We start from the raw sequence: 27,271 nt of genomic DNA, 5'->3' as shown, positions 1-27,271 counted from the left end.
CATTAGGCTACGCTGCCGCCCCAGTAGTGTGATATACAGTAGTGGTGTGATATAGTAGTGAGATATACAGTAGTGGTGTGATATAGTAGTGAGATATACAGTAGTAGTGTGATATAGTAGTGTGATATAGTGGTGTAATATACAGTAGTAGTGTAATGTAGTAGCGTAATATACAGTAGTAGTGTGATATAGTAGCGTAATATACAGTAGTAGTGTGATATAGTGGGGTGATATACAATAGTAGTGTGATATAGTAGTGTTATATACAGTAGTAGTGTGATATAGTAGTGTGATATACAGTAGTAGTGTGATATAGTAGCATGATATAGTAGTGAGATATAGTAGTGTGATATAGTAGTGAGATATACAGTAGTAGTGTGATATAGTAGTGAGATATACAGTAGTAGTGTGATATAGTAGTGTGATATAGTGGTGTGATATACAGTAGTAGTGTGATATAGTAGTGAGATATAGTAGCGTAATATACAGTAGTAGTGTGATGTAGTAGCGTAATATACAGTAGTAGTGTGATATAGTAGCGTAATATACAGTAGTAGTGTGATATAGTAGCGTAATATACAGTAGTAGTGTGATGTAGTATTGTGATATAGTGGGGTGATATACAATAGTAGTGTGATATAGTAGTGTTATATACAGTAGTAGTGTGATATAGTAGTGTGATATACAGTAGTAGTATGATATAGTGGTGTGATATAGTAGTGTGATATACAGTAGTAGTGTGATATACAGTAGTGGTGTGATATAGTAGTGTGATATACAGTAGTAGTGTGATATACAGTAGTAGTGTGATATACAGTAGTAGTGTGGTATAGTGGTGTGATATAGTATTGTGATATAGTAGTGTGATATACAGTAGTAGTTTGATATAGTATTGTGATATACAGTAGTAGTGTGATATAGTATTGTGATATACAGTAGTAGTGTGATATACAGTAGAAGTGTGATATAGTAGTGTGATATACAGTAGTAGTGTGATATAGTGGTGTGATATAGTAGTGTGATATACAGTAGTAGTGTGATATCGTGGTGTGATATAGTAATGTGATATACAGTAGTAGTGTGATATAGTAGTGTGATATACAGTAGTAGTGTGATATAGTGGTGTGATATAGTAGTGTGATATAGTAGAGTGATATACAGTAGTAGTGTGATATAATAGAGTGATATACAGTAGTGGCGTAATATAGTAGTATGATATAGTAGTGTGATATACAGTAGTAGTGTGATATAGTAGTGAGATATATAGTAGTAGTGTGATATAGTAGTGTGATATACAGTACTAGTGTGATATAGTAGTGTGATATAATAGTGTGATATAGTAGTGTGATATACAGTAGTAGTGTGATATAGTAGTGAGATATAGTAGTGTGATATACAGTAGTAGTGTGATATACAGTAGTCGTGTGATATAGTAGCGTAATATACAGTAGTAGTGTGATATAGTATTGTGATATAGTATATACAGTAGTCGTGTGATATAATAGTGTGATATAGTAGCGTAATATACAGTAGTAGTGTGATATACAATAGTGTGATATAGTAGTGTGATATACAGTAGTAGTGTGATATACAGTAGTTTTTTATTTATTTTACCTTTATTTAACTAGGCAAGTCAGTTAAGAACATATTCTTATTTTCAATGACGGCCTGGGAACAGTGGGTTAACTGCCTGTTCAGGGGCAGAACGACCTTGTCAGCTCGGGGGTTTGAACTCGCAACCTTCCGGTTACTACTCTACTCTAACCATTAGGCTACGCTGCCGCCCCAGTAGTGTGATATACAGTAGTGGTGTGATATAGTAGTATGATATAGTAGTGTGATATACAGTAGTAGTGTGATATAGTAGTGAGATATACAGTAGTAGTGTGATATAGTAGTGATATACAGTAGTCGTGTGATATAGTAGCGTAATATACAGTAGTAGTGTGATGTAGTATTGTGATATAGAAGTGTTATATACAATAGTAGTGTGATATACAGTAGTAGTGTGATATATAGTAGTAGTGTGATATAGTAGTGTGATATACAGTAGTAGTGTGATATACAGTAGTAGTGTCATATAGTAGTGTGATATACAGTAGTAGTGTGATATACAGTAGTAGTGTGATATACAGTAGTAGTGTGATATAGTAGTGTGATATACAGTAGTAGTGTGATATAGTAGTGTCATATACATTAGTAGTGTGATATACAATAGTAGTGTGATATAGTAGTGTGATATACAGTAGTAGTGTGATATACAGTTGTAGTGTTATATAGTAGTGTGATATACAGTAGTAGTGTGATATACAGTAGTCGTGTGATATAGTAGCGTAATATACAGTAGTAGTGTGATGTAGTATTGTGATATAGTGGGGTGATATACAATAGTAGTGTGATATAGTAGTGTGATATACAATAGTTGTGTGATATAGTAGTGTGATATACAGTAGCAGTGTGATATACAGTAGTAGTGTGATATAGTAGTGTGATATACAATAGTAGTGTGATATAGTAGTGTGATATACAGTAGTAGTGTGATATACAGTTGTAGTGTTATATAGTAGTGTGATATAGAGTAGTAGTGTGATATAGTAGAGTGATATACAGTAGTGGCGTGATATAGTGGTGTGATATAGCAGTGTGATATAGTAGAGTATGATATACAGTAGTAGTGTGATATAGTAGAGTGATATACAGTAGTAGTGTGATATAGTAGTGAGATATAGTGGGGTGATATACAATAGTAGTGTGATATAGTAGTGTAATATACAGTAGTAGTGTGATATAGTAGTGTAATATACAGTAGTAGTGTGATATAGTATTGTGATATAGTGGGGTGATATACAATAGTAGTGTGATATAGTAGTGTGATATACAGGAGTAGTGTGATATAGTAGTGTGATATACAGTAGTTGTGTGATATAGTAGTGTGATATACACTAGTAATGAGATATAGTAATGTGATATACAGTAGTAGTGTGATATAGTAGTGTCATATACAGTAGTAGTGAGATATACAGTAGTGGTGTGATATAGTAGTATGATATACAGTAGTAGTGTGATATAGTAGTGAGATATACAGTAGTAGTGTGATATACAATAGTAGTGCGATATAGTAGTGTGATATACAATAGTTGTGTGATATACAATAGTTGTGTGATATACAATAGTAGTGCGATATAGTAGTGTGATATAGTGGTGTGATATACAATGGTAGTGAGATATAGTTGTGTGATATACAGTAGTAGTGTGATATAGTAGTGTCATATACAGTAGTAGTGTGATATACAGTAGTAGTGATATAGTAGTGTGATATACAGTTGTAGTGTGATATAGTAGTGTGATATAGTAGTGTGATACAAAGTAGTAGTGTGATATACAGTAGTAGTGTGATATACAGTAGTAGTGTGATATACAGTAGTAGTGTGATATAGTAGTGTGATATACAGTAGTAGTGTGATATAGTAGTGTCATATAGTAGTGTGATATACAGTAGTAGTGTGATATACAGTAGTAGTGTGATATACAGTAGTAGTGTGATATAGTAGTGTGATATACAATAGTTGTGTGATATAGTAGTGTTATATACAATAGTAGTGTGATATACAGTAGTAGTGTGATATAGTAGTGTGATATACAGTAGTAGTGTGATATAGTCGTGTGATATATAGTAGTAGTGTGATATACAGTAGTAGTGTGATATAGTAGTGTGATATTCAGTAGTAGTGTGATATAGTAGTGTGATATAGTAGTGTGATATATAGTAGTAGTGTGATATAGTAGTGTGATATACAGTAGTAGTGTGATATAGTAGTGAGATATAGTAGTGTGATATAGTAGTGTGATATACAGTAGTAGTGTGATATTGTAGTGTGATATACAGTAGTAGTGTGATATAGTAGTGTCATATACTGTAGTAGTGTGATATACAATAGTAGTGTGATATACAGTAGTAGTGTGATATACAGTAGTAGTGTTATATACAATAGTAGTGTGATATAGTAGTGTGATATACAGTAGTAGTGTGATATACAGTAGTAGTGTGATATAGTAGTGTTATATACAGTAGTAGTGTGATATAGTAGTGTGATATACAGTAGTAGTGTGATATAGTAGTGTGATATACAGTAGTAGTGTGATATAGTAGTGTTATATACAGTAGTAGTGTGATATACAGTAGAAGTGTGATATAGTAGTGTGATATACAGTTGTAGTGTGATATAGTAGTGTGATATACAATAGTAGTGTGATATACAGTAGTAGTGTGATATACAGTAGTAGTGTGATATAGTAGTGTGATATACAGTAGTAGTGTGATATAGTAGTGTTATATACAGTAGTAGTGTGATATACAGTAGTAGTGTGATATACAGTTGTAGTGTGATATAGTAGTGTGATATAGTAGTGTGATTCACAGTAGTAGTGTGATATACAGTAGTAGTGTGATATAGTAGTGTGATATGTAGTAGTAGTGTGATATAGTGGTGTGATATACACTAGTAGTGAGATATAGTAGTGTGATATACAGTAGTAGTGTGATATAGTAGTGTGATATACAGTAGTAGTGTGATATAGTAGTGTGATATACAGTAGTAGTGTGATATAGTAGTGTGATATACAGTAGTAGTGTGATATAGTAGTGTGATATAGTAGTGTTATATACAGTAGTAGTGTGATATACAGTAGTAGTGTGATATAGTAGTGTGATATACAGTTGTAGTGTGATATAGTAGTGTGATATACAGTAGTAGTGTGATATACAGTAGTAATGTGATATAGTAGTGTGATATACAGTAGTAGTGTGATATAGTAGTGTTATATACAGTAGTAGTGTGATATAGTAGTGTGATATAGTAGTGTTATATACAGTAGTAGTGTGATATACAGTAGTAGTGTGATATAGTAGTATGATATACGGTTGTAGTGTGATACAGTAGTGTGATATACAGTAGTAGTGTGATATAGTAGTGTGATATACAGTAGTAGTGTGATATAGTAGTGTTATATACAGTAGTAGTGTGATATACAGTAGTAGTGTGATATAGTAGTGTGATATACAGTTGTAGTGTGATATAGTAGTGTGATATACAGTAGTAGTGTGATATAGTAGTGTGATATACAGTAGTAGTGTGATATAGTAGTGTTATATACAGTAGTAGTGTGATATACAGTAGTAGTGTGATATAGTAGTGTGATTCACAGTAGTAGTGTGATATACAGTAGTAGTGTGATATAGTAGTGTGATATTCAGTAGTAGTGTGATATAGTAGTGTGATATAGTAGTGTGATATACAATAGTAGTGTGATATAGTAGTGTGATATAGTGGTGTGATATACACTAGTAGTGAGATATAGTAGTGTGATATACAGTAGTAGTGTGATATAGTAGTGTGATATACAGTAGTAGTGTGATATACAGTAGTAGTGTGATATACAGTAGTAGTGTGATATAGTAGTGTGATATACAGTAGTAGTGTGATATAGTAGTGTCATGTAGTAGTGTGATATACAGTAGTAGTGTGATATAGTAGTGTGATATACAGTAGTAGTGTGATATAGTAGTGTGATATACAGTAGTAGTGTGATATAGTAGTGTGATATAGTAGTGTTATATACAGTAGTAGTGTGATATACAGTAGTAGTGTGATATAGTAGTGTGATATACAGTTGTAGTGTAATATAGTAGTGTGATATACAGTAGTAGTGTGATATAGTAGTGTGATATACAGTAGTAGTGTAATATAGTAGTGTTATATACAGTAGTAGTGTGATATAGTAGTGTGATATAGTAGTGTGATATACAGTAGTGGTGTGATATAGTAATGTGATATACAGTAGTAGTGTGATATAGTAATGTGATATTCAGTAGTAATGTGATATACAGTAGTAGTGAGATATAGTAGTGTGATATACAGTAGTAGTGTGATATAGTAGTGTGATTTACAGTAGTAGTGTGATATAGTAGTGTGATATACAGTAGTAGTGTTATATACAGTAGTAGTGTGATATAGTAGTGTGATATACAGTAGTAGTGTGATATAGTAGTGTGATATACAGTAGTAGTGTGATATAGTAGTGTGATATAGTAGTGTTATATACAGTAGTAGTGTGATATACAGTAGTAGTGTGATATAGTAGTGTGATATACAGTTGTAGTGTGATATAGTAGTGTGATATACAGTAGTAGTGTGATATAGTAGTGTGATATACAGTAGTAGTGTGATATAGTAGTGTTATATACAGTAGTAGTGTGATATAGTAGTGTGATATAGTAGTGTTATATACAGTAGTAGTGTGATATACAGTAGTAGTGTGATATAGTAGTGTGATATACAGTTGTAGTGTGATATAGTAGTGTGATATACAGTAGTAGTGTGATATAGTAGTGTGATATACAGTAGTAGTGTGATATAGTAGTGTTATATACAGTAGTAGTGTGATATACAGTAGTAGTGTGATATAGTAGTGTGATATACAGTTGTAGTGTGATATAGTAGTGTGATATACAGTAGTAGTGTGATATAGTAGTGTTATATACAGTAGTAGTGTGATATACAGTAGTAGTGTGATATAGTAGTGTGATTCACAGTAGTAGTGTGATATACAGTAGTAGTGTGATATAGTAGTGTGATATTCAGTAGTAGTGTGATATAGTAGTGTGATATAGTAGTGTGATATATAGTAGTAGTGTGATATAGTAGTGTGATATACAATAGTAGTGAGATATAGTAGTGTGATATACAGTGGTAGTGTGATATAGTAGTGTGATATACAGTAGTATTGTGATATAGTAGTGTCATATTCAGTAGTAGTGTGATATAGTAGTGTGATATAGTGGTGTGATATACACTAGTAGTGAGATATAGTAGTGTGATATACAGTGGTAGTGTGATATAGTAGTGTGATATACAGTAGTATTGTGATATAGTAGTGTCATATACAGTAGTAGTGTGATATACAGTAGTAGTGTGGTATACAGTAGTGGTGTGATATAGTAATGTGATATACAGTAGTAGTGTGATATAGTAATGTGATATTCAGTAGTAATGTGATATACAGTAGTAGTGAGATATAGTAGTGTGATATACAGTAGTAGTGTGATATAGTAGTGTGATATAGTAGTGTGATATACAGTAGTAGTGTGATATAGTAGTGTGATATACAGTAGTAGTGTTATATACAGTAGTAGTGTGATATAGTAGTGTGATATACAGTAGTAGTGTGATATAGTAGTGTGATATACAGTAGTAGTGTGATATAGTAGTGTGATATACAGTAGTAGTGTGATATAGTAGTGTGATATAGTAGTGTTATATACAGTAGTAGTGTGATATACAATAGTAGTGTGATATACAGTAGTAGTGTTATATACAGTAGTAGTGTGATATACAGTAGTAGTGTGATATACAGTTGTAGTGTGATATAGTAGTGTGATATAGTAGTGTGATTCACAGTAGTAGTGTGATATACAGTAGTAGTGTGATATAGTAGTGTGATATATAGTAGTAGTGTGATATAGTGGTGTGATATACACTAGTAGTGAGATATAGTAGTGTGATATACAGTAGTAGTGTGATATAGTAGTGTGATATAGTAGTGTGATATACAGTGGTAGTGTGATATAGTAGTGTGATATACAGTAGTATTGTGATATAGTAGTGTCATATACAGTAGTAGTGTGATATACAGTAGTAGTGTGATATACAGTAGTGGTGTGATATAGTAATGTGATATACAGTAGTAGTGTGATATAGTAGTGTGATATTCAGTAGTAGTGTGATATAGTAGTGTGATATATAGTAGTAGTGTGATATACAGTAGTAGTGTGATATAGTAGTGAGATATAGTAGTGTGATATAGTAGTGTGATATACAGTAGTAGTGTGATATTGTAGTGTGATATTCAGTAGTAGCGTGATATAGTAGTGTGATATAGTAGTGTGATATTCAGTAGTCGTGTGATGTAGTAGTGTGATATAGTACTGTGATATTCAGTAGTCGTGTGATGTAGTAGTGTGATATAGTAGTGTGATATATAGTAGTAGTGTGATATAGTAGTGTTATATACAGTAGTAGTGTGATATAGTAGTGTGATATACAGTAGTAGTGTGATATACAGTAGTAGTGTGATATAGTAGTGTGATATTCAGTAGTAGCGTGATATAGTAGTGTGATATAGTACTGTGATATTCAGTAGTCGTGTGATGTAGTAGTGTGATATAGTAGTGTGATATATAGTAGTAGTGTGATATAGTAGTGTTATATACAGTAGTAGTGTGATATAGTAGTGTGATATACAGTAGTAGTGTGATATACAGTAGTAGTGTGATATAGTAGTGTTATATACAGTAGTAGTGTGATATAGTAGTGTGATATACAGTTGTAGTGTGATATAGTAGTGTGATATAGTAGTGTGATTCACAGTAGTAGTGTGATATACAGTAGTAGTGTGATATAGTAGTGTGATATTCAGTAGTAGTGTGATATAGTAGTGTGATATATAGTAGTAGTGTGATATAGTAGTGTGATATACAATAGTAGTGTGGTATAGTAGTGTGATATAGTAGTAGTGTGATATATAGTAGTAGTGTGATATAGTAGTGTGATATACAATAGTAGTGTGATATAGTAGTGTGATATAGTGGTGTGATATACACTAGTAGTGAGATATAGTAGTGTGATATACAGTAGTAGTGTGATATAGTAGTGTGATATACAGTAGTAGTGTGATATAGTAGTGTGATATATAGTAGTAGTGTGATATAGTAGTGTGATATACAATAGTAGTGTGATATACAATAGTAGTGTGATATACAATAGTAGTGTGATATAGTAGTGTGATATTGTAGTGTGATATAGTGGTGTGATATACACTAGTAGTGAGATATAGTAGTGTGATATACAGTGGTAGTGTGATATAGTAGTGTGATATACAGTAGTATTGTGATATAGTAGTGTCATATACAGTAGTAGTGTGATGTACAATAGTAGTGTGATATAGTAGTGTGATATAGTAGTGTGATATACAGGTGTAGTGTGATATACAGTAGTAGTGTGATATAATAGTGTGATATACAGTACTAGTGTGATATAGTAGTGTGATATAATAGTGTGATATAGTAGTGTAATATACAGTAGTAGTGTGATATAGTAGTGAGATATAGTAGTGTGATATACAGTAGTAGTGTGATATACAGTAGTCGTGTGATAGTGTAGCGTAATATACAGTAGTAGTGTGATATAGTAGTGTGATATACAGTAGTAGTGTGATATAGTAGTGTGATATACAATAGTAGTGTGATATACAGTAGTAGTGTGATATACAGTAGTAGTGTGATATAGTAGTGTGATATCGTAGTGTGATATACAATAGTAGTGAGATATAGTAGTGTGATATAGTAGTGTGATATACAGTAGTATTGTGATATAGTAGTGTCATATACAGTAGTAGTGTGATATAGTAGTGTGATACAGTAGTGTGATATACAGTAGTAGTGTTATATAATAGTGTGATATAATAGTGTGATATACAGTAGTAGTGTATATAATAATGTGATATACAGTAGTAGTGTGATATAGTAGTGTGATATACAGTACTAGTGTGATATAGTAGTGTGATATAATAGTGTGATATACAGTAGTAGTGTGATATAGTAGTGAGATATAGTAGTGTGATATACAGTAGTAGTGTGATATAGTAGTGTGATATACAGTAGTAGTGTGATATAGTAGTGTGATATACAGTAGTAGTGTGATATAGTAGTGTGATATAGTGGTGTGATATACACTAGTAGTGAGATATAGTAGTGTGATATACAGTAGTAGTGTGATATAGTAGTGTGATATAGTAGTGTGATATACAGTAGTAGTGTGATATACAGTGGTAGTGTGATATAGTAGTGTGATATACAGTAGTATTGTGATATAGTAGTGTCATATACAGTAGTAGCGTGATGTACAATAGTAGTGTGATATACAGGTGTAGTGTGATATACATATATATATATATATATATATATATGCCATTTACATCTACTACAGTAGTAGTGTGATATAGTAGTGTGATATACAGTACTAGTGTGATATAGTAGTGTGATATAATAGTGTGATATAGTAGTGTGATATACAGTAGTAGTGTGATATACAGTAGTCGTGTGATATAGTAGCGTAATATACAGTAGTAGTGTGATATACAATAGTAGTGTGATATAATAGTGTGATATAGTAGTGTGATATACAGTAGTAGTGTGATATAGTAGTGAGATATAGTAGTGTGATATAGTAGTGTGATATACAGTAGTAGTGTGATATAGTAGTGAGATATAGTAGTGTGATATACAGTAGTAGTGTGATATAGTCGTGTGGTATACAGTAGTAGTGTGATATACAGTAGTAGTGTGATATAGTAGCGTAATATACAGTAGTAGTGTGATATAGTAGTGTGATATACAGTAGTAGTGTGATATAGTAGTGTGACATAGTAGTGTCATATACAGTAGTAGTGTGATATACAATAGTAGTGTCATATACAGTAGTAGTGTGATATACAGTAGTAGTGTGATATACAGTAGTAGTGTGATATAGTAGCGTAATATACAGTAGTAGTGTGATATAGTAGTGTGATATACAGTAGTAGTGTGACATAGTAGTGTCATATACAGTAGTAGTGTGATATACAATAGTAGTGTCATATACAGTAGTAGTGTGATATACAGTAGTAGTGTGATATACAGTAGTTGTGTGATATAGTAGCGTAATATACACTAGTAGTGTTATATAGTGGGGTGATATACAATAGTAGTGTGATATAGTAGTGTGATATACAGTAGTAGTGTGATATAGTAGTGTGATATACAGTAGTAGTGTGATATAGTAGTGTGATATACAGTAGTAGTGTGATATACAATACTAGTGTGATATCAGCTGACTAATATTGTATAAATGTCAATGATCCCTCTGACCATGATGTCACCCTCTGATAAACTAGCCTGACTTCACAATAAACCTCAACTGACCTGTTTTTATCAAAACCCACCAATAAACCTCAACTGACCTGGCGCTCTATGGCTTCTAGAACGTCTTGATGGACTCTTACTACCTTGTTGTTCTCTATGGCTTCTAGAACGTCTTGATGGACTCTTACTACCTTGTTGTTCTCTGTGGCTTCTAGAACGTCTTGATGGACTCTTACTACCTTGTTGTTCTCTGTGGCTTCTAGAACGTCTTGATGGAGTCGTATTACCTTGTTGTTCTCTATGGCTTCTAGAACGTCTTGATGGACTCTTACTACCTTGTTGTTCTCTGTGGCTTCTAGAACGTCTTGATGGACTCTTACTACCTTGTTGTTCTCTGTGGCTTCTAGAACGTCTTGATGGAGTCGTATTACCTTGTTGTTCTCTATGGCTTCTAGAACGTCTTGATGGACTCTTACTACCTTGTTGTTCTCTGTGGCTTCTAGAACGTCTTGATGGAGTCGTATTACCTTGTTGTTCTCTGTGGCTTCTAGAATGGACTCTTACTACCTTGTTGTTCTCTGTGATCTTGGGACTCTTACTACCTTGTTGTTCTCTGTGGCTTCTAGAACGTCTTGATGGACTCTTACTACCTTGTTGTTCTCTATGGCTTCTAGAACGTCTTGATGGACTCTTACTACCTTGTTGTTCTCTGTGGCTTCTAGAACGTCTTGATGGACTCTTACTACCTTGTTGTTCTCTGTGGCTTCTAGAACGTCTTGATGGAGTCGTTTTACCTTGTTGTTCTCTGTGGCTTCTAGAACGTCTTGATGGAGTCGTATTACCTTGTTGTTCTTGGTGGCTTCTAGAACGTCTTAATGGAGTCGTTTTACCTTGTTGTTCCGTGGCTTCTAGAACGTCTTGATGGAGTCGTATTACCTTGTTGTTCCGTGGCTTCTAGAACGTCTTGATGGAGTCGTATTACCTTGTTGTTCTCTGTGGCTTCTAGAACGTCTTGATGGACTCTTACTACCTTGTTGTTCTCTGTGGCTTCTAGAACGTCTTGATGGAGTCGTTTTACCTTGTTGTTCCGTGGCTTCTAGAACGTCTTGATGGAGTCGTATTACCTTGTTGTTCCGTGGCTTCTAGAACGTCTTGATGGAGTCGTATTACCTTGTTGTTCTCTGTGGCTTCTAGAACGTCTTGATGGACTCTTACTACCTTGTTGTTCTCTGTGGCTTCTAGAACGTCTTGATGGAGTCGTTTTACCTTGTTGTTCTCTGTGGCTTCTAGAACGTCTTGATGGAGTCGTATTACCTTGTTGTTCTCTGTGGCTTCTAGAACGTCTTGATGGACTCTTACTACCTTGTTGTTCTCTGTGGCTTCTAGAACGTCTTGATGGACTCTTACTACCTTGTTGTTCTCTGTGGCTTCTAGAACGTCTTGATGGACTCTTACTACCTTGTTGTTCTCTGTGGCTTCTAGAACGTCTTGATGGAGTCGTATTACCTTGTTGTTCCGTGGCTTCTAGAACGTCTTGATGGAGTCGTATTACCTTGTTGTTCTCTGTGGCTTCTAGAACGTCTTGATGGAGTCGTATTACCTTGTTGTTCCGTGGCTTCTAGAACGTCTTGATGGACTCTTACTACCTTGTTGTTCTCTGTGGCTTCTAGAACGTCTTGATGGAGTCGTATTACCTTGTTGTTCCGTGGCTTCTAGAACGTCTTGATGGAGTCGTATTACCTTGTTGTTCTCTGTGGCTTCTAGAACGTCTTGATGGACTCTTACTACCTTGTTGTTCTCTATTGCTTCTAGAACGTCTTGATGGACTCTTACTACCTTGTTGTTCTCTGTGGCTTCTAGAACGTCTTGATGGAGTCGTATTACCTTGTTGTTCTCTGTGGCTTCTAGAACGTCTTGATGGAGTCGTATTACCTTGTTGTTCCGTGGCTTCTAGAACGTCTTGATGGAGTCGTTTTACCTTGTTGTTCCGTGGCTTCTAGAACCTCTTGATGAACTCGTTTTACCTTGTTGTTCTCTATAGCTTCTAGAACGTCTTGATGGAGTCGTATTACCTTGTTGTTCTCCGTGGCTTCTAGAACGTCTTGATGGACTCTTACTACCTTGTTGTTCCCTGTGGCTTCTAGAACGTCTTGATGGAGTCGTTTTACCTTGTTGTTCTCTGTGGCTTCTAGAACGTCTTGATGGAGTCGTATTACCTTGTTGTTCCGTGGCTTCTAGAACGTCTTGATGGAGTCGTTTTACCTTGTTGTTCCGTGGCTTCTAGAACGTCTTGATGAACTCGTTTTACCTTGTTGTTCTCTATGGCTTCTAGAACGTCTTGATGGAGTCGTTTTACCTTGTTGTTCCGTGGCTTCTAGAACGTCTTGATGGAGTCGTATTACCTTGTTGTTCCGTGGCTTCTAGAACGTCTTGATGGAGTCGTATTACCTTGTTGTTCCGTGGCGAACACGTGTCCTAATAGGACTGAGAGCATCTGCTTGATTGTAAGGGGTTAGATGCTCAGTTTTAACGGAACATTCATTAGTTATAGTGTAGATACAGCTGTCATTTGTCGACCTGTCCTGTACTGACAAAGGATAAGAACCAATTATTTAATTGCGGAACAAAAAAACAGAGTGAAAACAGGACATTTAGATGAGTGTTGTAGTTGTTGATAGTGACCTGAGAGCCAGACAGCTGGGAAAGATGGAGAGATGGTCTGTCACTACAACGTTATCAGACAAAAAACACCATCTGGGAGAGGCCTGCGCATGTGTCTCTCTCTCTCTCTCTCTCTCTCTCTCTGTGTGTGAGGGTTTGTGTGTGTCTCTCTCTGTGTGTGTGTGTGTCTCTCTCTGTGCGTGTATCTCTCTCTGTGTGTGTGTGTGTCTCTCTGTGTGTGTGTGTGTGTGTGTCTCCTCTCTCTCTGTGTGTGTGTGTGTGTGTGTGTGTGTGTGTGTGTGTGTGTGTGTGTGTGTGTGTGTGTGTGTGTGTGTGTGGATCTTTGTTGATATGTAAGTCATTGTAAATCCACTTTGATTGGGTTTACATAAACCTTGTCTGTTCTGACTCTATTGTTCTGTGTCCTGTCCTGGTCCAGTCTGTTCTGACTCTATTGTTCTGTGTCCTCTCCTGGTCCAGTCTGTTCTGACTCTATTGTTCTGTATCCTGTCCTGGTCCAGTCTGTTCTGACTCTATTGTTCTGTATCCTGTTCTGGTTCAGTCTGTTCTGACTCTATTGTTCTGTATCCTGTAATGGTTCAGTCTGTTCTGACTCTATTGTTCTGTATCCTGTTCTGGTTCAGTCTGTTCTGACTCTATTGTTCTGTATCCTGTTCTGGTTCAGTCTGTTCTGACTCTATTGTTCTGTGTCCTGTCCTGGTTCAGTCTGTTCTGACTCTATTGTTCTGTAACCTGTCCTGGTTCAGTCTGTTCTGACTCTATTGTTCTGTATCCTGTCCTGGTCCAGTCTGTTCTGACTCTATTGTTCTGTATCCTGTCCTGGTCCAGTCTGTTCTGACTCTATTGTTCTGTATCCTGTCCTGGTCTAGTCTGTTCTGACTCTATTGTTCTGTATCCTGTCCTGGTCCTGTCTGTTCTGACTCTATTGTTCTGTATCCTGTCCTGGTCCAGTCTGTTCTGACTCTATTGTTCTGTGTCCTGTCCTGGTTCCGTCTGTTCTGACTCTATTGTTCTGTGTCCTGTCCTGGTCCAGTCTGTTCTGACTCTATTGTTCTGTATCCTGTCCTGGTCCAGTCTGAAGTGTTGAGTGGAGTACTTTACCTATTATAAGGTGCCTTGTGTGATCCCCACACCTTCAGGTTGTTTGCACTGTTTGCCAAACTCATTCAGCTGTAGGAGACACTTGTTAGGAACGTAGGGTTTTGTAGAGTGTTCTGAGTGAGGTGGGGGACGTACCTTTTGGGTTGGCACCGATTAGACCCAGACAGACGTGGAAGGGATTATTTTTAGCCTAAACTACACTGAACAAAAATATCAACGCAAAAGTGAAGTGTAGTGTAAAGTGTTGGTCCCGTGTTTCAATGAGTTGAAATAAAATATCCCAGAATTGTTCCATACTCACAAAAGGCGTATTTCTCTAAAATGTTGTTGCACAAATTTGTTCGATGGAACGATGGAGAGAGAGACAGACAGAGAGAGGGATGTCGTTGCATAGCGAGCTTGCGGGCTGAAAGAGAGACAGACAGAGAGAGAGACAGACAGAGAGAGGGAACGATGGAGAGAGAGACAGACAGAGAGATGGAACGATGGAGAGAGAGACAGACAGAGAGAGGGATGTCGTTGCATAGCGAGCTTGCGGGGGCTGAAAGAGAGACAGACAGAGAGAGATGTCGTTGCATAGCGAGCTTGCGGGGCTGAAAGAGAGACAGACAGAGAGAGAGATGTCGTTGCATAGTGAGCTTGCGGGCTGAAAGAGAGACAGTTTCCTGCTCCAAGAAGTCCTACTTTTGAGAGATGGTTATGTGTCTCTGTTATTTGTGGTCTATTCATTAAGGTAAACTGGTTGACCCAGGAGGAGAGCCTCTATCATACTGGTTAGGAATACAGGACCTCTATTATAATATTTATTTTATTTTCATTTATTTCTTCCTGTAGTCCGTGATTGACTGTAGACACCGCCACATGCCTCTTGTGTCTGAGCCGTTGAATTGAGATTCTACTTTGTCTCTATACTGACGCTTAGCTTGTTTGATAGCCCTGCGGAGGAAATAGCTGCACTGTTTGTATTTGGTCATGTTACCAGACACCTTGCCCTGATTAAAAGCAGTGGTTCGCGCTTTCAGTTTCACGCGAATGCTGCCATCAATCCACGGTTTCTGGTTAGGGAATGTTTTTATAGTTGCTATGGGAACGACATCTTCAACGCACGTTCTAATGAACTCGCACACCGAATCAGCATATTCGTCAATATTGTTATCTGACGCAATACGAAACATGTCCCAGTCCACGTGATGGAAGCAGTCTTGGAGTGTGGAATCAGCTTGGTCGGACCAGCGTTGGACAGACCTCAGCGTGGGAGCCTCTTGTTTTAGTTTCTGTCTGTAGGCAGGGATCAACAAAATGGAGTCGTGGTCAGCTTTTCCGAAAGGAGGGCGGGGCAGGGCCTTATATGCGTCGCGGAAGTTAGAGTAACAATGATCCAAGGTTTTTCCACCCCTCGTTGCGCAATCGATATGCTGATAAAATTTAGGGAGTCTTGTTTTCAGATTAGCTTTGTTAAAATCCCCAGCTACAATGAATGCAGCCTCCGGATAAATGGTTTCCAGTTTGCAAAGAGTTAAATAAAGTTTGTTCAGAGCCATCGATGTGTCTGCTTGGGGGATATATACGGCTGTGATTATAATCGAAGATAATTCTCTTGGTAGATAATGCGGTCTACATTTGATTGTGAGGAATTCTAAATCAGGTGAACAAAAGGATTTGAGTTCCTGTATGTTTCTTTCATCACACCATGTCCCGTTAGTCATAAGGCATACGCCACCGCCACTCTTCTTACCAGAAAGTTGTTTGTTTCTGTCGGCGCGATGCGTGGAGAAACCCGTTGGCTGCACCGCCTCGGATGGCGTCTCTCCAGTGAGCCATGTTTCTGTGAAGCAAATAACGTTACAGTCTCTGATGTCCCTCTGGAATGCTACCCTTGCTCGGATTTCATCAACCTTGTTGTCAAGAGACTGGACATTGGCAAAAAGAATGCTAGGGAGTGGTGCACGGTGTGCCCGTCTCCGGAGTCTGACCAGAAGACCGCCTCGTTTCCCTCTTTTCCGGAGTCGTTTTTTTGGGGGTCGCTGCATGGGATCCATTCCGTTGTCCTGTTTGTAAGGCAGAACACAGGATCCGCGTCGCGAAAAACATATTCTTGGTCGTACTGATGGTGAGTTGACGCTGATCTTATATTCAGTAGTTCTTCTCGACTGTATGTAATGAAACCTAAGATGACCTGGGGTACTAATGTAAGAAATAGATGGATGTTCTGGTACACGCACTCTCTCTCTCTTTCTTGTTCTCTCACTCTCTCTTTCTCATTCTCCCACTCTCTCTTTCTCTCTCTCTCTCTCTCTCTCTCTCTCTCTCTCTCTCTCTCTCTCTCTCTCTCTCTCTCTCTCTCTCTCTATCTATATATATATATATATATATATATATATATATATATATATATATATATATATATATATATATATCCTATTTTTTATCCTATCCTAGTCCAGACTATATTAATCCCTAAAGGAGCTTAGCTTCTTTTAGCCTAATGTACTTTCATTCTGTCTGGTGTGTGTATTATGAAATAGTGGGAGATGATGCTGGAGTGACTTCATTAACTCTGTAGGGTAATCACTCCCTCCCCTCCTCTTTGGTCCGAACCCACCTCTGCAGATCTGTAGAGTCTATGGCCTTCAGCTGGGGATGGGCATGGTTCATCAAATGTCCCGGATATCTAAAGGGACGTTAATATTCGACTAATGGAAGGAGGGAACATTTTTTTTTGGTGGATTTTTTTGGGGACAATTATTTAAAAAGCTTTTGTCTAAATTAAATTAAATGATTTTCATGACTCCCGCCGAAGTCGGTCCCTCTCCTTGTTCGGGCAACGTTCCGTGGTCGACGTCACCTGTCTTCTCGCCATCGCGGCTCCACCTTTCATTTTCCATTTGTTTTGTCTTGTTTTCCCTCACAACCCCTCATTACTCTATGCGTATATATATGTTGCCCCCATGTCTGTGTGTGGTTTTGTTAGTTCGTTACGTGAGGTTACAGGCTGGTTTTGCGCCGGGTATTATTTGACCCGCGGTTTTGTTTATTTGTACCATGTTGTGTGATTTTGTGCGCTAGCGCTTTTCCAGAGTGTTGACGCAGTTGCGTCTGGCTGTTTTCATCTCTGCTCTCCTGTACCTGACGTCCGTTGACCAGTTGTTCACACTCTGACATCTCTGCTCTCCTGTACCTGACGTCCGTTGACCAGTTGTTCACACTCTGACAAACATTTTTCTTTTCGTTACGGAATCAGATCTGTCATATCGAAAACATGATTTCTCTTTCTGTGTTGGTAGCCAACATATGTGTTGTTAGCCATCATATGGGTTCTGTGTTGTTAGCCAACATGTGGGTTCTGTGTTGTTAGCCATCATATGGGTTCTGTGTTGTTAGCCAACATGTGGGTTCTGTGTTGTTAGCCAACATATGGGTTCTGTGTTGTTAGCCAACATATGGGTTCTGTGTTGTTAGCCAACATGTGGGTTCTGTGTTGTTAGCCAACATGTGGGTTCTGTGTTGTTAGCCAACATGTGGGTTCTGTGTTGTTAGCCAACATATGGGTTCTGTGTTGTTAGCCAACATGTGGGTTCTGTGTTGTTAGCCAACATATGGGTTCTGTGTTGTTAGCCAACATGTGGGTTCTGTGTTGTTAGCCATCATATGGGTTCTGTGTTGTTAGCCAACATATGGGTTCTGTGTTGTTAGCCAACATATGTGTTGTTAGCCATCATATGGGTTCTGTGTTGTTAGCCAACATGTGGGTTCTGTGTTGTTAGCCAACATATGGGTTCTGTGTTGTTAGCCAACATGTGGGTTCTGTGTTGTTAGCCAACATATGGGTTCTGTGTTGTTAGCCAACATGTGGGTTCTGTGTTGTTAGCCAACATATGGGTTCTGTGTTGTTAGCCAACATATGGGTTCTGTGTTGTTAGCCAACATATGGGTTCTGTGTTGTTAGCCATCATATGGGTTCTGTGTTGTTAGCCAACATATGGGTTCTGTGTTGTTAGCCAACATATGGGTTCTGTGTTGTTAGCCAACATATGGGTTCTGTGTTGTTAGCCAACATATGGGTTCTGTGTTGTTAGCCATCATATGGGTTCTGTGTTGTTAGCCAACATATGGGTTCTGTGTTGTTAGCCAACATATGTGTTGTTAGCCAACATATGGGTTCTGTGTTGTTAGCCAACATATGTGTTGTTAGCCATCATATGGGTTCTGTGTTGTTAGCCAACATATGGGTTCTGTGTTTTTAGTCAACATGTGGGTTCTGTGTTGTTAGCCAACACATGGGTTCTGTGTTGTTAGCCAACATATGGGTTCTGTGTTGTTAGCCATCATATGGGTTCTGTGTTGTTAGCCAACATATGGGTGCTGTGTTGTTAGCCAACACATGGGTTCTGTGTTGTTAGCCAACATATGGGTTCTGTGTTGTTAGCCAACATATGGGTTCTGTGTTGTTAGCCATCATATGGGTTCTGTGTTGTTAGCCAACATATGGGTTCTGTGTTGTTAGCCATCATATGGGTTCTGTGTTGTTAGCCAACATATGGGTTCTGTGTTGTTAGCCATCATATGGGTTCTGTGTTGTTAGCCATCATATGGGTTCTGTGTTGTTAGCCAACATATGGGTTCTGTGTTGTTAGCCAACATATGGGTTCTGTGTTGTTAGCCATCATATGGGTTCTGTGTTGTTAGCCATCATATGGGTTATGTGTTGTTAGCCAACATATGGGTTCTGTGTTGTTAGCCAACATATGGGTTCTGTGTTGTTAGCCATCATATGGGTTCTGTGTTGTTAGCCAACATATGGGTTCTGTGTTGTTAGCCAACATATGGGTTCTGTGTTGTTAGCCAACATATGGGTTCTGTGTTGTTAGCCAACATATGGGTTCTGTGTTTTTAGTCAACATGTGGGTTCTGTGTTGTTAGCCAACATATGGGTTCTGTGTTGTTAGCCAACACATGGGTTCTGTGTTGTTAGCCAACATATGGGTTCTGTGTTGTTAGCCAACATGTGGGTTCTGTGTTGTTAGCCAACATATGGGTTCTGTGTTGTTAGCTAACATGTGGGTTCTGTGTTGTTAGCCAACATATGGGTTCTGTGTTGTTAGCCAACATATGGGTTCTGTGTTGTTAGCCAACATATGGGTTCTGTGTTGTTAGCCATCATATGGGTTCTGTGTTGTTAGCCAACATATGGGTTCTGTGTTGTTAGCCAACATATGTGTTGTTAGCCAACATATGGGTTCTGTGTTTTTAGTCAACATATGGGTTCTGTGTTTTTAGTCAACATGTGGGTTCTGTGTTGTTAGCCAACATGTGGGTTCTGTGTTGTTAGCCAACATATGGGTTCTGTGTTGTTAGCCAACATATGGGTTCTGTGTTGTTAGCCAACATATGGGTTCTGTGTTGTTAGCCAACATATGGGTTCTGTGTTGTTAGCCAACATATGGGTTCTGTGTTGTTAGCCAACATATGGGTTCTGTGTTGTTAGCCAACATATGGGTTCTGTGTTGTTAGCCAACATGTGGGTTCTGTGTTGTTAGCCAACATGTGGGTTCTGTGTTGTTAGCCAACATATGGGTTCTGTGTTGTTAGCCAACATATGGGTTCTGTGTTGTTAGCCAACATATGGGTTCTGTGTTGTTAGCCAACATGTGGGTTCTGTGTTGTTAGCCAACATATGGGTTCTGTGTTGTTAGCCAACATGTGGGTTCTGTGTTGTTAGCCAACATGTGGGTTCTGTGTTGTTAGCCATCATATGGGGGAAAAGCACCAAGTCCTCTGTTTACCTGTCATGTGCATTTACGTCATTCTGATTGGTCTGATCGGTCTGTGTCCAGACCATCAGTCCTGTTGGGGTTTATTAGCTAGCTGGTGGAGTCTCTCTGTGTTAATATTGAGGCTAATCTCAGGGGATGTGATAGATGCACAGAGGAGCACCTGGTAATAATAGCTGTGATGGATTCTCACCTGGACACTCTAGGTGTGTGTGTGTGTGTGTGTGTGTGTGTGTGTGTGTGTGTGTGTGTGTGTGTGTGTGTGTGTGTGTGTGTGTGTGTGTGTGTGTGTGTGTGTGTGTGTGTGTGTGTGTGTGTGTGTGTGTGTGTTTAGGGATCGACATGAGTAACTGAGTACTCGAACAGACGTCAAAACTCGATCTTCAACCAGAGATCACTTTTTTATTTTTTATGTTTTAAATACTGTAAAACTATTTGGTTGAATGTGCTTTGTAGCTGCCCGAATGAGTACGTGAAATGTTGTCTTAGAAGACAATGTTAATTTGCTTTGACTCCAGTGTTCCGTTTGTACATGTGCATTTACAAGGGACAATACAATAGCCCAAGCATCACCGTTCTTCCCCTCTGTGTCTCTCTCACACAAATGTGTTCTAACAACAAGCTGCAGTTTTGGAATTATTGCGTCCAGTCTTTTTCTGCTTAAGATACTTTGTGAACTGCTAGAGCCATTTAGAATTATTCTCAGCTGTAACCCACCTAAACATAGACAGGTTAGTTAGCCTAGCCTATAACCCAACTAAACATAGACTGGTTAGTTAGCCTAGCCTATAACCCAACTAAACATAGACTGGTTAGTTAGCCTAGCCTATAAACCCCTAAACATAGACAGGTTAGTTAGCCTAGCCTATAACCCACCTAAACATAGACAGGTTAGTTAGCCTAGCCTATAAACCCCCTAAACATAGACAGGTTAGTTAGCCTAGCCTATAAACCCCCTAAACATAGACAGGTTAGTTAGCCTAGCCTATAACCCACCTAAACATAGACAGGTTAGTTAGCCTAGCCTATAACCCACCTAAACATAGACAGGTTAGTTAGCCTAGCCTATAACCCACCTAAACATAGACAGGTTAGTTAGCCTAGCCTTTAACCCACCTAAACATAGACAGGTTAGTTAGCCTAGCCTATAACCCACCTAAACATAGACAGGTTAGTTAGCCTTTAATCCATCTAAACATAGACAGGTTAGTTAGCCTAGCCTATAAACCCCCTAAACATTAGCCTCGGCTCCACTTTCATGAGATCCATTTGCGATCTTGTCTTGCAGGTGCCCGGCCTGCCACAAGGAGTCACTAGAGTGTGAACCCGGGTCTGTAGTGATGCCTCAAGCACAGTTTTTTAATTATATAAAAAAAAAAGAAGATAATTGAGAAATGAAGGCAACCACAGAGATCAACTGTGTTCCTGTATATTACGTCTGTGGTTCTGAGCAGGCGGATGGAACAGAAACACAGAGATAAAGTGTGTTCCTGTATATTACGTCTGTGGTTCTGAGCAGGCGGATGGAACAGAAACACAGAGATAAAGTGTGTTCCTGTATATTACGTCTGTGGTTCTGAGCAGGCGGATGGAACAGAAACACAGAGATAAAGTGTGTTCCTGTATATTACGTCTGTGGTTCTGAGCAGGCGGATGGAACAGAAACACAGAGATAAAGTGTGTTCCTGTATATTACGTCTGTGGTTCTGAGCAGGCGGATGGAACAGAAACACAGAGATAAAGTGTGTTCCTGTATATTACGTCTGTGGTTCTGAGCAGCCGGATGGAACAGAAACACAGAGATAAAGGAAACACACAGCATCCTCTTCCTGTCTCCTACCTGACCTGCAGGAGGCCAGAGGCTGCATCAAGCTGATCCAGGTACACAGATATAGAGGATGTATTGTTGTAATTCTATAGCATTAAAGGATGGAGGGAGGTAGATTAGAGAATAAACCTGACTTGAGACGGAGAGAGACACAGAGACACAGACAGAGACACACAGAGACACAGAAAGAGATATACACAGACAGAGAGAGAGAGAGAGAGAGAGAGAGACACAGAGACACAGAAAGAGATATACACAGACAGAGAGACACAGAGACACAGAAAGAGATATACACAGATACAGAGACACAGAAAGAGATATACACAGATAGAGAGACACAGAGACACAGAAAGAGATATACACAGACAGAGAGACACAGAGACACAGAAAGAGATATACACAGACACAGAGACACAGAAAGAGATATACACAGATAGAGAGACACAGGGACACAGAAAGAGATATACACAGAGAGAGAGACACAGAGACACAGAGAGAGAGAGAGAGCCAGCTAGCCGTTTTCCTAACTTCTCCAGAGGAAATGTGTTGTATCCATAACAGATTTGAGGACCTACAGTTTAAAAAAGTTAATGCCAGAGGAGACAGAGGAGACATCAACCAGTCACATGGGAGAAGGACTGTGTTAGGTTCCACTTCTAGGGGCCTCTCCCTTCACACTAGCTGGCTCTACACACTACCAGTCAGATGGGAGAAGGACTGTGTTAGGTTCCACTTCTAGGGGCCTCTCCCTTCACACTAGCTGGCTCTACACACTACCAGTCACATGGGAGGACTGTGTTAGGTTCCACTTTTAGGGGCCTCTCCCTTCACACTAGCTGGCTCTACACACTACCAGTCAGATGGGAGAAGTACTGTGTTAGGTTCCACTTTTAGCGGCCTCTCCCTTCACACTAGCTGGCTCTACACACTACCAGTCACATGGGAGGACTGTGTTAGGTTCCACTTCTAGGGGCCTCTCCCTTCACACTAGCTGGCTCTACACACTACCAGTCACATGGGAGGACTGTGTTAGGTTCCACTTTTAGGGGCCTCTCCCTTCACACTAGCTGGCTATACACACTACCAGTCACATGGGAGAAGGACTGTGTGGTTTCTCAGTTTCACTTCTAGGGGCCTCTAAATTTCACACGAGTTACCTACACACACACACACACACACACGCACACGCACACGCACACGCACACACACAGACACACACACACAACCCACTGCAGCTCTCAGCTCCGAGCTCAAACAGCAGTAAGAAATGCGACCAGCCTTTTAACCACAGTAACGTATGTGAAGCCAGGCCAGACACCAGAACATGACAGAAAAACCACCCGATGAACCCAAAACAACAAACACATAACAAATAACTACCAAGTATTCCCCCCTTCAACTGTAAATAAAGTCCCGTGGTGGTCTGGGTAATTCCACGGGATTCTCTTATGTCTTCTTCTTGGTTAAATTTGGTCGTTGTTGCAAAGAGTTTAAGACGTAAAGAGACACAGCAGCAATACCAAACTTAACCAAGAAGAAGACATAAGAGAATCCTGTGGAAATACCTCTCCTCTCTTATGTCTTCTTCTTGGTTAAATTTGGTCGTTGTTGCAAAGAGTTTAAGATGTAAAGAGACACAGCAGCAAAACATATCCTCCCGTCTCCTGCGATGTACAACAAACCTTTTATAGCGTTTATAGTGGTAAGAAAAAAGTATGTGAACCCCTTTGGAACTATCTGGATTTCTGCATCAATTAGTCATCAAATTTGGTTTTGATCTTCTTCATCTAAGTCACAACAATAGACAAACACAGTGTGCTTAAACTAATAACTCAAACATTATTGTATTTTTCTGTGTTTAATATTGAATACATTATTTAAACATTCACAGTGTAGGTTGGAAAAAGGTATGTGAACCCCTCTAGGCTAAGGACTTCTCCAAAAGCTCATTGGAGTCAGGAGTCAGCTAACCTGGAGTCCAATCAATGAGACCAGATTGGAGATGTTGGTTAGAGCTGCGATATAAAAAACACTCATCGAACTGTGAGTTTACTGTTCACATGAAGCCTGATGTGAACCAGGCCTCGAACAAAAGAGATCTCAGAACACCTAAGAGTAAGAATTGTTGACTTGCATAAAGCTGGAAAGGGTTATAAAAGTATCTCTAAAAGCCTTGCTGTTCATCAGTCCACGTTAAGACAAATTGTCTATAAATGGAGAAAGTTCAGCACTGTTGCTACTCTCCCTAGGAGTGGCCGTCCTGCAAAGATGACTGCAAGAGCACAGCGCAGACTGTTCAATGAGGTTAAGAAGAATCCTAGAGTGTCAGCTAAAGACTTACAGAAATCTCTGGAACATGCTAACATCTCTGTTGACGAGTCTACGATACGTAAAACACTAAACAAGAATGATGTTCATGGGAGGACACCACGGAAGACCGCTGTCCAAAAAAAACATTGCTGCATGTTTGAAGTTTGCAAAAGTGCACCTGGATGTTCCACAGCGCTACTGACAAAATATTCTGTGGACAGATGAAACTACAGTTGAGTGGTTTGGAAGGAAAAAAAGGCACAGCACACCAACATCAAAACCTTATTCCAACTGTAAAGTCTGGTGGAGGGAGCATGATGGTTTGGGGCTGCTTTGCTGCCTCAGGGCCTGGACAGCTTGCTATCATCGATGGAAAAATTAATTCCCAAGTTTATCAAGACATTTTGCATTAGAATGTAAGGCTACCTGTCCGCCAATTGAAGCTCGACAGAAGTTGGGTGATGAAACAGGACAACGACCCAAAACACAGAAATAAATCAACAACAGAATGGCTTCAACAGAAGAAAATCCTTCTGGAGTGGCCCAGTCAGAGTCCTGATCTTCTGGAGTGGCTCAGTCAGAGTCCTGACCTTCTGGAGTGGCTCAGTCAGAGTCCTGACCTTCTGGAGTGGCCCAGTCAGAGTCCTGACCTTCTGGAGTGGCCCAGTCAGAGTCCTGACCTTCTGGAGTGGCCCAGTCAGAGTCCTGACCTCAACCCGATGGAGATGCTGTGGCATGACCTCAAGAGAGCAGTTCACATCAGACATCTCAAGAATATTGTGGAACTGAAACATTTTTGTAAAGAAGAATGGTCCAAAATTCCTCCTGACCGTTGTGCAGGTCTGATCCTCAAACTACAGAACACGTTTGGTTGAGGTTATTGCTGCCAACGGAGGGTCAACCAGTTATTAAATCCAAGGGTTCACATACTTTTCCCACCCTGCACTGTGAATGTTTACACAGTGTGTTCAATAAAGACATTTAAAACGTATAATTGTTTGTGTGTTATTAGTTTAAGCAGACTGTGACAGAGAGGAGGAAGGCTGGGGAGCAGACTGTGACAGAGAGGAGGAAGGCTGGGGAGCAGACTGTGACAGAGAGGAGGAAGGCTGGGGAGCAGACTGACAGAGAGGAGGAAGACTGGGGAGCAGACTGTGACAGAGAGGAGGAAGGCTGGGGAGCAGACTGACAGAGAGGAGGAAGGCTGGGGAGCAGACTGTGACAGAGAGGAGGAAGGCTGGGGAGCAGACTGACAGAGAGGAGGAAGACTGGGGAGCAGACTGACAGAGAGGAGGAAGGCTGGGGAGCAGACTGTGACAGAGAGGAGGAAGGCTGGGGAGCAGACTGACAGAGAGGAGGACGACTGGGGAGCAGACTGTGACAGAGAGGAGGAAGCCTGGGGAGCAGACTGTGACAGAGAGGAGGAAGGCTGGGGAGCAGACTGTGACAGAGAGGAGGAAGGCTGGGGAGCAGACTGTGACGGAGAGGAGGAAGGCTGGGGAGCAGACTGTGACAGAGAGGAGGAAGGCTGGGGAGCAGACTGTGACAGAGAGGAGGAAGGCTGGGGAGCAGACTGTGACAGAGAGGAGGAAGGCTGGGGAGCAGACTGACAGAGAGGAGGAAGGCTGGGGAGCAGACTGTGACAGAGAGGAGGAAGGCTGGGGAGCAGACTGACAGAGAGGAGGAAGGCTGGGGAGCAGACTGTGACAGAGAGGAGGAAGGCTGGGGAGCAGACTGTGACAGAGAGGAGGAAGGCTGGGGAGCAGACTGACAGAGAGGAGGAAGGCTGGGGAGCAGACTGTGACAGAGAGGAGGAAGGCTGGGGAGCAGACTGTGACAGAGAGGAGGAAGGCTGGGGAGCAGACTGACAGAGAGGAGGAAGGCTGGGGAGCAGACTGTGACAGAGAGGAGGAAGGCTGGGGAGCAGACTGTGACAGAGAGGAGGAAGGCTGGGGAGCAGACTGACAGAGAGGAGAAAGGCTGGGGAGCAGACTGACAGAGAGGAGGAAGGCTGGGGAGCAGACTGTGACGGAGAGGAGGAAGGCTGGGGAGCAGACTGACAGAGAGGAGGAAGGCTGGGGAGCAGACTGACAGAGAGGAGGAAGGCTGGGGAGCAGACTGTGACAGAGAGGAGGAAGGCTGGGGAGCAGACTGACAGAGAGGAGGAAGGCTGGGGAGCAGACTGACAGAGAGGAGGAAGGCTGGGGAGCAGACTGTGACAGAGAGGAGGAAGGCTGGGGAGCAGACTGTGACAGAGAGGAGGAAGGCTGGGGAGCAGACTGACAGAGAGGAGGAAGGCTGGGGAGCAGACTGTGACAGAGAGGAGGAAGGCTGGGGAGCAGACTGTGACAGAGAGGAGGAAGGCTGGGGAGCAGACTGTGACAGAGAGGAGGAAGGCTGGGGAGCAGACTGTGACAGAGAGGAGGAAGGCTGGGGAGCAGACTGTGACAGAGAGGAGGAAGGCTGGGGAGCAGACTGACAGAGAGGGGGAAGGCTGGGGAGCAGACTGTGTCAGAGAGGAGGAAGGCTGGGGAGCAGACTGACAGAGAGGAGGAAGGCTGGGGAGCAGACTGTGACAGAGAGGAGGAAGGCTGGGGAGCAGACTGTGACGGAGAGGAGGAA

The 27,271-nt window shown here is 40.2% G+C and overlaps 1 long non-coding RNA gene across 1 annotated transcript; it reads left to right on the top strand.

Annotated features, from left to right (window-relative positions):
- Positions 1-21,174: 21,174 nt before the first annotated feature.
- On the top strand, positions 21,175-21,674 carry LOC127928237 (uncharacterized). The gene is made up of 3 exons (XR_008131052.1): positions 21,175-21,282; positions 21,362-21,441; positions 21,522-21,674. It is a non-coding gene; the product is annotated as an uncharacterized LOC127928237 (long non-coding RNA).
- The last annotated feature ends 5,597 nt before the right edge of the window (positions 21,675-27,271 follow it).

Source organism: Oncorhynchus keta, unplaced genomic scaffold (assembly GCF_023373465.1).
Source record: "Oncorhynchus keta strain PuntledgeMale-10-30-2019 unplaced genomic scaffold, Oket_V2 Un_scaffold_24268_pilon_pilon, whole genome shotgun sequence".
In the NCBI taxonomy this organism is placed as follows: domain Eukaryota; kingdom Metazoa; phylum Chordata; class Actinopteri; order Salmoniformes; family Salmonidae; genus Oncorhynchus; species Oncorhynchus keta.
This window is presented reverse-complemented; position numbering and strand designations above follow the sequence as displayed.